This window comes from Panthera pardus, unplaced genomic scaffold, assembly GCF_024362965.1.
Source record: "Panthera pardus isolate Hobbes unplaced genomic scaffold, ASM2436296v1 HiC_scaffold_10, whole genome shotgun sequence".
Classification (NCBI taxonomy): domain Eukaryota; kingdom Metazoa; phylum Chordata; class Mammalia; order Carnivora; family Felidae; genus Panthera; species Panthera pardus.
This window is the reverse complement of record NW_026526655.1, coordinates 100,684,067-100,696,243: the sequence shown is the minus strand read 5'-3', so window position 1 is coordinate 100,696,243 and position 12,177 is coordinate 100,684,067.

Here is a 12,177-nt window from a genome sequence, read left to right as displayed (position 1 = left end):
TATTTGAATAATAGAGAGACAGAGAGAGAGAGAGAGAGACAGCATGAATGGGGGAGAGGCAGAGAGACACAGAATCCAAAGCAGGCTCCAGGCTCTGAGCCTTTCAGCACAGAGCCTGACGTGGGGCTGGAACCCATGAACTGTAAGATCATCACCTGAGTTGAAGTCGGACGCTCAACCGACTGAGCCACCCAGGCACCCCAGGTCTGTGGCCTTTAAACATGATCCAAAGACTCATGTTTGTTCAGCATTCAGCATGGATCTTCATTAAGCAACAAGTATTTATTATGTGCTAGGTCCTGTGTCAGGTGCTTAGGATAAACATATTGGCAAGTACAGTTCCTATTTTGAAGGAGCTGATACTTCAGGGTAAGAGACATACATATAAAGAAGAAGGAGCTATATTAAAAATTGTCCTAGTCCATTTGGGATGCTATAAGAGAGTACCACAGACCGGGTAGCTTACAAACAACAGAAATTTCTTTCTTACAGTTCTGGAGGCTGGGAAGTCCAAGAGCAAAGTGGTGGCAGATTTGGTGTCTGGGGAGAGTCTGCTTCCTGTTCACAGACAACTGTCTTCTCACCATGCCATCACGTGTGAAGAGAAAAGGGAGCTCTCTGGGGTCTTTTTTACAAATATATTAATCCCGTTCATGAGGACTCCACGCTCGTGACTAATCACCTCCCAAAGTCTTCACCTCCAAATACCATCACATTGTGGGGTAAGTTTCAACAAGTGAATTTTGGGGGGACCAAACATTCAGTCGATAGCAGTTTGTTCAGCTTGACGGATGGTAGTGCTATAGATTTTCCAGTGGTATTTTTGAAGTAAGCAGGGCTGGATTAAGGATGTGGTACTTAGATGGGTTTCCAGGGAGCCAATCTGTGAGGTATCGAAACATCCCTGGGTATGATAGAGAAGATTGTACTTCTTGGACCTCCTCTAGGGACCGGTGAATTACACATGCTTGGGACCGGAGTGGAATTGCTGGGGTCCATAGTGGTGACAGTGAACATTACTGCTCTTGTCCTCCTCTGTGTGCCTGCTTTGTGGTGGTCTGTAGTCCCTCCCCCAACCTGGCCTCAGAGGAACATTTTGAAAATATTATTTTGAAGGAGCAACTTTATAAGCCTACCGTGGGTGTCTACATGCCTCAATCCAGGCCATTGCATCATCATTTTGAGTAAAGAAAGCAAGGTTTAGAGTCAAGGTTACAGCTGGTTTGTAGGTGGCAGAACCATGCCAGGGACTTGGTCCTCTCAGACCCCAGCTTATTCCTCAGGCCCTCCCTCAACAGTTAAGCACATGACTCTAAAACACTGGCAAAACAAAACCCAGAAAACAAAAAACAAAACAAAAAAAAATGAGGCATATAACAGCAGCGTGAGCTTTCAGCATCAGTTTTATTTAAACCATCTTCGTAGTGGCCATTTTGTTGTCACAGTTGCCCCGACCAGTGAGATGGATACAGGGTGTTGGGGCTGCAGCTGTTTGTCTGATCATTTAACCTTCGGAAGCAGATTTTATTAAAGTGTTCCTGTTGCTGAAAATGAATTACAGAGCTTTCCTTTTTCTGGAGGAAATAAGAGTGCCCAGATGAGATTACATGGCTTCCTATGATATCTAAATAAGATTAGTTTGCTGAAGATCACATTAAAATCCCATTAAAGAGACGGTTCCGCTCCAGACCCCCTTCTCCTCAGGCAAGTTCTGAGCAAGTTGACGAAAATTGTCCAGGGATGACACACAGACATCGAGCACCCTGTGGAGACATAGGAGTAGGGGGCGGAAACAGTCCCCCAACTGCCTTCATCGAAGGAGATGGTCTGTGTACATGGCCCATTACTTACAGATGACAGTTCTGACTCTAAGGAGGGAAGACTTCAGGGAGGAAATGTAATAAGATAAAAGGATCAGGGGACAGAGGCATTGAGGTCATCCCCAGAGACGGTCCAGGAAATCATTAATTCATTTTCTTTCTGTGACAAGGGTAATAATATTAATGCTTAAGTATTTATAGGTTTCCCTCCAGACTGCTTCCACGGGGGAGGGATCCTTTGCTCTCAGGAGGCCACTCAGCCTGCATTTTGGTGGTGCTGACCTAAGTATCAGTTAACTTTGGTTGGTGCTGAACAAAAGTTAAGTTGATTTTCATCAGGAAGGGATGCTGGCAATTTCTTCAATGCCCAGACAGGGCCAGCCGGTGGTTCTGAGTTTTGAAAGGGCAGAGAGGAAGCCTGGGAGAGGAAAGGAAGGGGAATTGAGGGAGGATATTGTGATAGCTGGGTCTTCTGAGGAGTTAGGTAAACAGGATCCGCAATACAATTACCCTTGTCATCTCTTCAAGGGGCTTCTTTGAAGATATGCAGTGCTTTCCAGTGATTATTTTTTGGGGGGTGTGTGTGGAATTGACGTTTTTTGAATGGTCATCGGGTAGCCATGAAATGACCACATTTCATTTGTTCACTAATTTAATTACCAACTTTCCTTCAGTGCTAGGCGTTTATTAGAGATACAGAGAAGACGGTCATCGACTTTGCTGCTTAAGGGGTTCACAGTTACATTCTGGGGGTGTGTAAACAAATACACACAGTTTGGTTCAGTAGGTGTTTCAGTGGAAGCCAGCACAGGGGGCAGAGGGGATAATGGGAAGAGGTACGTTCACTGGACAAGCAGAGAAAGCTTCACAGAGGAGTCCTGGGTCATGACAACTCTGAGGAGTCAATCTGCCTAAGGCTTTACTAGACCTTCAGTTTGGGTATTTCTTCATTTAAAAAAAAAAAAATTTAATGTTTATTTATAATTGAGAGACAGACACCGAGCGCAAGCAGGGGAGGGTCAGAGAGAGAGGGAGACGCAGAAACCAAAGCAGGCTCCAGGCTCTGAGCTGTCAGCACAGAGCCTGATGAGGGGCTCAAACCCACAGACAGTGAGATCATGACCTGAGCCGAAGTCAGACACAACCGACTGAGCCACTCAGGCGCCCCAGGGTGTTTCTAATTGGCTGCAAAAGAACCTGGTCCCTTTCTGGTTCCTTCCCCCATCCTGGGGGGGCCTGATGCTGGGACTTTTTACAATTTTCTCCAATGGTGGGAGATGGCGACTTTTATCAAAAAATAAAAGTAATAAGGAGCAATCTTGAATATATAGTGCCCCCTGTGACCTTTGTTTTGAGGGTCTTCATGAGAATGGCATTATTAGGGCACACATTTCACTTCTCAGCATATGTCCTTATTAATACCATGTAGCTTTTGTCGTTACTAAGTGGGAAATGGAATCGGATTCAGTCATTTCATTCAGACATTGAAATAGTCATTCCTTTGCCTATTTATTTCTTTTTATTTTGAAAGGAACATAACCTGCATGTGAAAGGTTTCATTGAAACACTTCAGGCCACTTCTTTTTTATAGCCTCATGAGCACAGTTTAGTGAAACGTAAAATAACAATAGACATGATGGGTTAATAAAAAAATTAGCTCTTTACGGACACGTTGGTGGCTCAGTTGGTTGAGCTTCCACTTTGGCTCAGGTCATGATCTCACAGTTTGTGGGTTCGAGCCTCACATCGGGTTTTGTGCTGACAGCGTGGAATCTGCTTCAGATTCCGTCTCCCTCTCTCTGTCCCTACCTCACTTATGTTCTCTCTCTCTCTCAAATATAAATAAACATTAAAGAAAGTCAACTCTTTAAAAATATATGTATAAATCTTACAGAAAAAAAACAAGCTTCACACACACACACACACACACACACACACACACACACAGACACACACAAAAACCTATGAGTAAAAACACCAATTTGCTAAAAGCACTTTTTTTTTTTTTGGTGGGGGAGGGCAGTGGTATCATTTAGAATGGGGATGAATTTTCTTCTTTATATTTTTTAAATGCTTCCAAATTTGCTAGATATAAACATGTCTTACTAATTTGGTAGTTAGAAAAAAAAAACCCATCTTACTTAATGTGAATTTGGTACAGAGGTCAACCAGACAAGTCAATGTGTCTGCTCTTGTAAGAATTCTAGCTCAAATCACCCCAGATTTTGGCATTGTTAATTTTTTCATAGGCTACTTTTGAAAGATGAAATTAAGCCTTCCATCTTTGACATTTGTGTTCAACTAAGTAGCAGTTACTGGAATTGTGGAAACAGACTGACACCACACTCTCTCTAACAGTGGTAGTGATAGCACATTTGATGGACACGGTGACGATGATGTTCATGGCACCAAAAGGCTGTGGATCCCTGCAGAGTTAAATAGGGTCAGCTCTGAACTCTACCTTACAGGTAAGGAAATAAAAATTTTAGAGCTTTATTCAAAGCTGCTCATTTCTCCAAGGTCATCCACCACAGACGGAAATGAACCAGAACCCAAGTCTTCAGATTTCTAGTTAATTTCTCTCTCCACTACCCCATGCTATTATTGTTATATTATTGTTAATGTTTCTTTGCCTGCCAGGAACTACATTGATTGGTTTTCAGTGTGTTCGTTCCAGCCTTTTTAGACTTTAATGTTTTTGCATGCTCATGCATGAACTTAGGTGGTTAATCCTGGAAAATGAATTCCTTTCTTTCTTTTTCTTTTTTCTTTTTTTTTTTTTTTTCACCTGAAGGTAGCACCTGGTAACAGCAGTTTTCTTTTTTTAGCTTTGATTTGGATCACTTTCAATATAGACTGGGCATTTGTGTTTATTTTTAAAAATAGACCTTATTAGGACATACATTTCGCTGCTCAGCACACACTTCTTTGTTAATACCATGTAGCTTTCTTCGCGGTTGTCACTAAGATGGGAAATTCAATTCAGTAGAAACTGCTGATTGAACTTTTATTTGCAACTAAGTGTACAACTGTGTAGATGCTATTTATGGGCATAACTCTTGTCCTGTTTGTACCGTGGAGCTGGGTGTGTCATTTGTGTGATGTTGGAAGTGAAGGCCATTTACTCTAAGCTGCAAAAGAGGTCTGAACAGAAAGGATAAGCATCATCAAATTTATTCAGAGAACTGAAGATTCCCAGATTTTGTTTTTGGACCAATTGTGAAGAGGGCTAATACAAAATTAATCCAGTTTCTATGTTGTAACTCAAATAGGTCCTTATGACTTGAGTGACTAAGTATAAGCAGTTGAGATTGCAATGTTCACCTTGCTCATCCTTATTAAAGATTCTGACTTGGGAGAGGATGCACGTCAGGCATCTATTTTCACCAGCACCTTGCAGTTGTCATGAGATTGATGAATTGTATTCATCCTCAATTTTCTTTACTGTGTTTATCTTCAGATGGATTAACTTTGGTCAGATATTCTATCCTTCCTATGTTGAAATGGACAAACAGTGATTCATTTCCTGCTATTTGTTTTATTTATGAAAATGAGTTTGACCCAAATGTAAATGCATTACGTGCCTTTGACTTTCTGGAATATTTTAAACTTCAGCTTCAGAAAAAAAAACCTCAGCCAGATTAAATAAGGGCAAATTAATAATAAATGCATGACTTAAACAAAGTACAATAGGAATATTTTCTTTGGAATTGAAAAATGGCTTAGTTGGGTTCTCTACCAGTGAGATGACACACGTTTCTGAATGGGTCTATAGGTGTCGCTGTTGAGATACATTACTGAAATTAGCTTTGTGCAGTTTTGAATCTGAGAAAGGGCTTCCGGGATGCATTTTATATAGTGCTTTTGACTAACTCTTGTACTATACATATATATGTGTGTGTGTGTGTGTGTGTGTGTGTGTGTGTACTTTTTTATTATTTTATTTTTTTTTCTGATACAAGCATAGTACTTGAGTCTGAGTCTGATTTCCTGGCACAATTAAAACAACTAATTGAACAAATTGAATGTTTTGTTCTTTTGGAGCAAAGAAATCACTTTGGACAAGGACATATAGGTAGAGTGGAATGAAGTATAGAAATTATTCATTAAATTTTGCCTCACTATTCCTAGCTTAGTAGTTTGTAAAAATTAATGTTTTATTCTTCTTCCCATGCTCAACATGCACTGACCAGAACCTGTGGCCAGACCTTCTGCATGCAGGGGTTCACTTCCAGATGGTATGTTTTCTTCATTAGGAATAAAAACAGTGTTTAACCGATATTCCTGGTTTCCTGAAGGGAGTTCCTAAGTTAGAACCGGGATAAATGTCAACCTCTTGGGACTTTATAAGAATTCTCCTCTTACTGTTTTTATTCATGTAGGAATTTGAGAATTTTGGGACATCCCTTAGCAAGAATAAACCTCAGGAAATTGTTAAGGGGTGATCTATCATTTGTTCATATAGGTGTGCTTCTAAGTTCTCTGTTTCTCAAGCTTCCCCTCCCAACCCATATTGGAATTAATTAAACTATTAAGTAGTTCTTGCTCTTCTATTATGTACATTTCATTTTTTCCCCAGAGGTTAGTGATACAAAGGAACACTGGGAATAATTCTTACCTTTAAGAATCTTAGTGTTCAATAACAAAGAAAGACAAGTTGAGTAAAACAATAAGAAAGCTAAGGGATTAGTTCATGTGGAATCTAAAGAGGAGAACTGCCACATTGGCTTGGGAGTCTAGAAATGTTTCAAAGATAATTTTGGTGAGCAGCTGAATAGAGTTTCCTGTGGGGATAGGGTGGTGGGGGGAGATAGGACCATTTGAGGTGGATGGAACATTACTTACAAGGGCCACAGACACAAAGCACCGGGTGTACTGGGGACAGTGGGTAGTTAGGTGTGGCTGAAGTCCAAGGATGATAGTGAGGTGGGGAAGGTAGTGTTTCCATGGTGCCCCTTCTATGGGATGCTCTGTGTTTCAGCAAAAGAACTGACCTCAGAGGTTAGACCACAGATATTCTGTTTACTTTATTTTTCTCCCAGCAAACTTAGCTGCTCACAGTCAACTCCTTCAAACAGAAGAAGGCAGGTTTCTGAATGAACAGTTTCTGTATCAGAGTTGACACTTGTCATTTGTTTTTTTCTTTTTTAGATAGTCAGTGTTTTGACTACTTACTGGTCTTGGCAGATGAGGAGGTCAAATGCAAGGACCGCATTGCTGGATGTTTTGTGACTGATGTGGTTAATTAAATGATTTCTGTTAAAAATGGGTATGAGGTGTTTTGCTTTGCACTGAACATTAGCCAGCCTTTTGTAGCTTATACAAAACTGCCTACTACTTATGTAGTTCTTATTATGTGCCTGACACTATTTTAGATACTTTACATATATTAACTAACCACCCTGAAGAGTATAAAATCATCCCGATTTTATACATACAGAAATGAGGCACAGAGGATTGGCACATTTGCCCAAAATCACACAAGTAACAAGTGAAAGAGCTGGGATTTGAACTTGAGTAGTTTGGTTAAGGTTACACATTGTCTAGCAACTGGATATTGCATATTAGCTTAATTGTACTATGTAAAAAGATAGTTACTTTCAGTAACTTTTAGTTTATGGGGATTAGGGACAAGTATAAACTTTTAATTTGGATGGGTTTCTGGGAAAGCAGCTGAGAGAGATTCAAGGCCAGAGAAAGTGGGGAGTGGGGAAACTAATAGATCCTCTGATCAGTTTAGGAAGTCTCCCTGAATGAGTGATTTCTTTATTTTTGGGTAAAGAAGCAACAAGCTTTGGAGGGGCACCTGGGTGGCTCAGTTGGTTAATTAAGCATCTGATTCTTGATTTTAGCTCAAGTCGTGATCTCAGAGTCGTGGGGATGTGAGCCCCGCGTGGGGCTTGGCATGGAGCACGCAGCACAGAGACTTCTTGGGATTCTCTCTCTCTCTCCCTGTCTCTCCTTCTGCCCCTCCCCCGCTGTGCTCACTCTCTCTCTTTCAAAATAAAGAAATAAACTTAAAAAAAAAAAGAAACAACAAGCTTTGGACAAAACTTTCTGTAATCTTCTCAGAAATTATTTTCTAAGTAGCTTCTAGGAGTAGTCTCAACTGGATGTACCCAACTCAAGAGTTTTGGCAAACTATGAATATTACAATTTATTTCATGTTTATAGAATGAGAATGGGATCCTTGGGGCTGTACAGATTCAAAAAAGACATCATTCCTTCCCTAAGCGTTTACAATTCAAACAGTCAGGTTTGAAATATTTTACCAGATCCAAATGTTTGAATATTGCACATCACCTGCCCTTCTCTGCTTCCCTCCACTTTAATTTAGCACATACTCCCAGGGCAATCCACACTTCAGTATCAGCCACACTGATTTTGCTCCATGTTTTAGTCAGGAAAAAGTGGAATGTGCCTAAAATATTCTTTTTTTTCTCTTCAGCAGTACATTTCTCTATATCTCAGAAATGATATTCACCAACTTCTACATATGTGGCAATCAGCTTTTCCATTAGCTTTCCCTGTTAAAGCTGAAATGTGAAATCAGGAAGTGAAGGGATGAGAAAAAAGTGGTAGGAAGATCCATTTACCAACAAATTCCCCACTTGCAGTGCTGGCCACATGTATGAGCACAGGAGGTGATTTAAATGCTTCTGGCAGTTTTCTGAGAGCCTGTTATAGATAGGCAGATGTTTCCGTGTGGGGGAAGGAGCTTAAGATTGATGAACGCCCAGAAGATGGACAAGAACCAGGCTCATCCCTCTGCACGTTTTATGTCATTTAATCTTCTCAGCAGATAGTGAGGACAAGCACTATTTTATGGTCAAGAAATCTGAGGCTCAGAGAGATTACGTGACAGGTTCAAGGCCACACAGCTAGGAGAGGTGGGGCTGAGACTAGATATCTTGAGGCTCCAAAGCTGTGTGAGCTGTCTAAGGTGGACAATGCATGCCATTCAGAGTCAAATATTGTACTCCTCTTGCCACATCAGTGGTTACTCCCATTACTTGGCCTGTTATACTAACTTCTATTTTCGAGACAGGTCATCAAGATTACTTGTCCAGCTTTCTCCTCTTAATGTTGCACTTGCCAAAGGCAGTATTATCATTGAGACTCTCACTTAAATCCAATGTGATTTGATCCTGTATTCTATCCTTTTCCAAAATCAGGGGAGAAACTGGCAACACAAGTTATTCCCAACTCCAGTCCCCCTCACAAGAAAACCGGCTAGCAACCAGACAGAGATAAGACACCAGTGTGAAAACTCCAGAAGCTGGGCTGAAGCTGTGACACCCACCTGGATCACAGAGACCAAGAAGGACTGCATTAGAAAGGCAAGAGGAACAATTTCACTTTGACTGCATTGTCCCTTCTCCAGGCCATCATACTGCCGCACCGAGAGGGCCCCCATGGGCTTACGGTTTCTCCAGTGGGAAAAGAGAGCCCAAGGTGGAATACAGCTCCCCTCATGCTGTGAGGCACTCCCCAGAAGGCCCCCCCTGGGTCTTGCCTCTTGGGGATCTTTGAGGGGTGGAATTTATAGGGCTTGACCACTAGGCACTGGGGATCAGATAGAGACAGAAAAGGTAGGCAGAGATTATAGCAACCAGTGCTCAAATCTAGGCAGACTGTGTTCTTGCTTGTGGTGGCATCTGAGGAAGGATCCTAGCTGGCTGTTCTGCCAAGCCGGTAGCTCCATCTATCCAGGGAGTTTGGTCAGCAGTTCTGTCTTATTTGAGTCCCTAGCCAATGGGCTGTACTGGCTATAGAGGCTGTTCTACAGGAAAATGAAGCAAATTCACATCTTTGCACAACAGCAGAGCATAGCCACCAGTCCTACTTGACCAGGAAGCCTGGCCAGAGAGCCTGGATAGACATGGAGCCCAACCGATAGACCCATTCAGGCAGGGAGTCAAACCTGCATCCCTGCCCAACTGTTGAGCAAAGCCTATGGTTCTACAGAACCAGGGAGCCTGAGCAGTGACCTTGGGCAGCTCTGGAGCCCAGCCTATGGCCCTGCCTGACTGCTGAACATAGCCTGTGACCTCAACCAGGCAGTGATACCACCCAGTGGGCTCACCCAATTGCAGAGTGTAGCTTGCGGGTCCACCTGAGCAGGGAGCCTGGAGAGTAGGCCTGCCTAACCACAGAGCATAATCTTCAGACCCACACAATTGCCAACTTTAGGAGATAGCTGGAGGTCCTGCCCAACCAGAGAGCCTGGGCATGACCTTTCTCAACAGTGAGTACAGCCAAGGGCCTACTTGATTTCAGCTCAGGTCATGATCTCATCATCATGAGGTCAGGCCCTTCATCAGGATCCATGCTGAGTGTGGAGCCTGCTTGGGATTCTCTCTCTTCCTCTCTCTCTGCCCTCCCCCACTCGTTCTCTCTGCCTCTCTCTGTCTGTCTGTCTGTCTCTCTCTCTCTCAAAATAAATAAATAAAATAAAGAATTTCAGTGAACTAAAGAACATGGAGATAACTAAATGAAATTAGGAAAAAAATCATGAACAAAATGGGAAGTTTATTTCAATAAAGAAATAGAAACCATCAAAAAAGCCAACCAACCAACCAAAAAAATCTAGAGGCTAAAGAATATAATTCAATAGAGAGCTCAACAGCAAACTCAACCAGCCAGAAGAAATAATCAGTGAACTCAATGAGAAGTCATTTGAAATTATCCAGTCAAAGGAACAAAAGGAAAAAGAATGAGAGAGAGGCAAGAAAGCCTACAGGACTTATGGAATAGAATCAGAAGAAACAATATAGGCATTATGGGAACTGCAGAAGTAGAAGAGAAAGAGAAAGGGATAGAAAGTCTATTTAAAATAATACTGGCTGAAAAATACAGGAGAGAAATGGCCATCCAGATTCATGAGGCCAAAGGACCCCAAATGGGTTGAACTGAGAAACATTATAATTAAATTGTTAAAAGACAGAGAATTTTGAAAGAATCAAGGAAAAGGCCATTTGTCACATGCAAGGGAGTCCCCATTGACTATAAGTGAATTTCTAGGAGGAAATTTGCAGGCTGGGAGAGAGCAGGATGATCCAAATACTGAAAAAGAGAGAGAAAAAATCCTGTAAGTCAAGAACACTATACCCCGCAAAGCTATTTTTCAGAATTGAAAGAAAGGTATCAATAAAACAAAACTAAGGGAGTTCATCACCATTAGACCAATCTTACAAGAAATGCTAACGGGCATTCTTCAAGCTGATGTAAAAGGATGCTAATTAGCATCACAAAAACATATGAATGTTTAAAACTCACCGGTATAGGTAAATATATAGTAAAAGTCAGATTCTTTATTATTGTAATAATAGTGCACAAAGCACTGACAACTCTCATTTAAAAGTTTAAGACTGACATTAAAATTACTCTAACTTGTAATTTGTTATGGGATGCACAATATAAAAAGGATGTAAATGTAACATTAATAACCCAAAGAGTGAAGCGTGTTGGCAGGGGAGTGAAAGTATAAAGTTTTTGTATGATATCAAATTAAGTTTTTATCAGTTTAAAATCAAATGTTGTAACTATGAGATATTTTATGTAAACCTCCTGGTAACCACAAAGGAAAAAATGTTTGGATGTTACATAAACCTTGATAAAGGAGTCAAAGCGAAGCACCACCAAATAGGCATTGAATGACAAAGGAAGACAGCAAGAAGAAGCAAGGAACAAGGGATCTACAAAACAGTCAGAAAATGGTTAACAAAATGGCAACAATAAGTCCTCACCTATCAGTAATTACTTTAAACATAAGTGAATGAAAGCCTGTAATCAAAAGACATATAATGGCTGAATGGGTTAAAAAAAATAAGATCTAACAATATGCTGTCTATAAGAGACTCACTTTAGCTTTAAGGACACATATAATCTGAGAGTGAAGAGATGGACAAATGTATTTTCAGAAAAAAAAAAAAGCAGAAATTGCTACCCTTTTATCAGATTGAAATAAGTTTTAGGCTAATAAGGCTCAAAGAGACATTATCATTAAATTAATCAAGAAGACATAACAATTGCAAATATTCATGCACCCAACATCAGAGAACTTAAATATCTAAAGCAAATACTAAAAGAACTAAAAGGAGAAATAAACAGCAATACATAAATAGTTGGGGACTTTAATACCCTACTTTCAATGGTGGTCATTGAGAGAAAGAAAATAAGGAAACAAGGAATTTGAAAAATACTATGAATCAAATGGATCTATTAAACATATGCAGAAATTTCTAACAGCAGCAGAATACATGTTTTTCTTTAGTACACACGGAACATTCTCCAGGGTGAATCATTTTAAAATGAGTCTTAAAAAATTTAGGAAGATTGAAATTATAGTAATTAT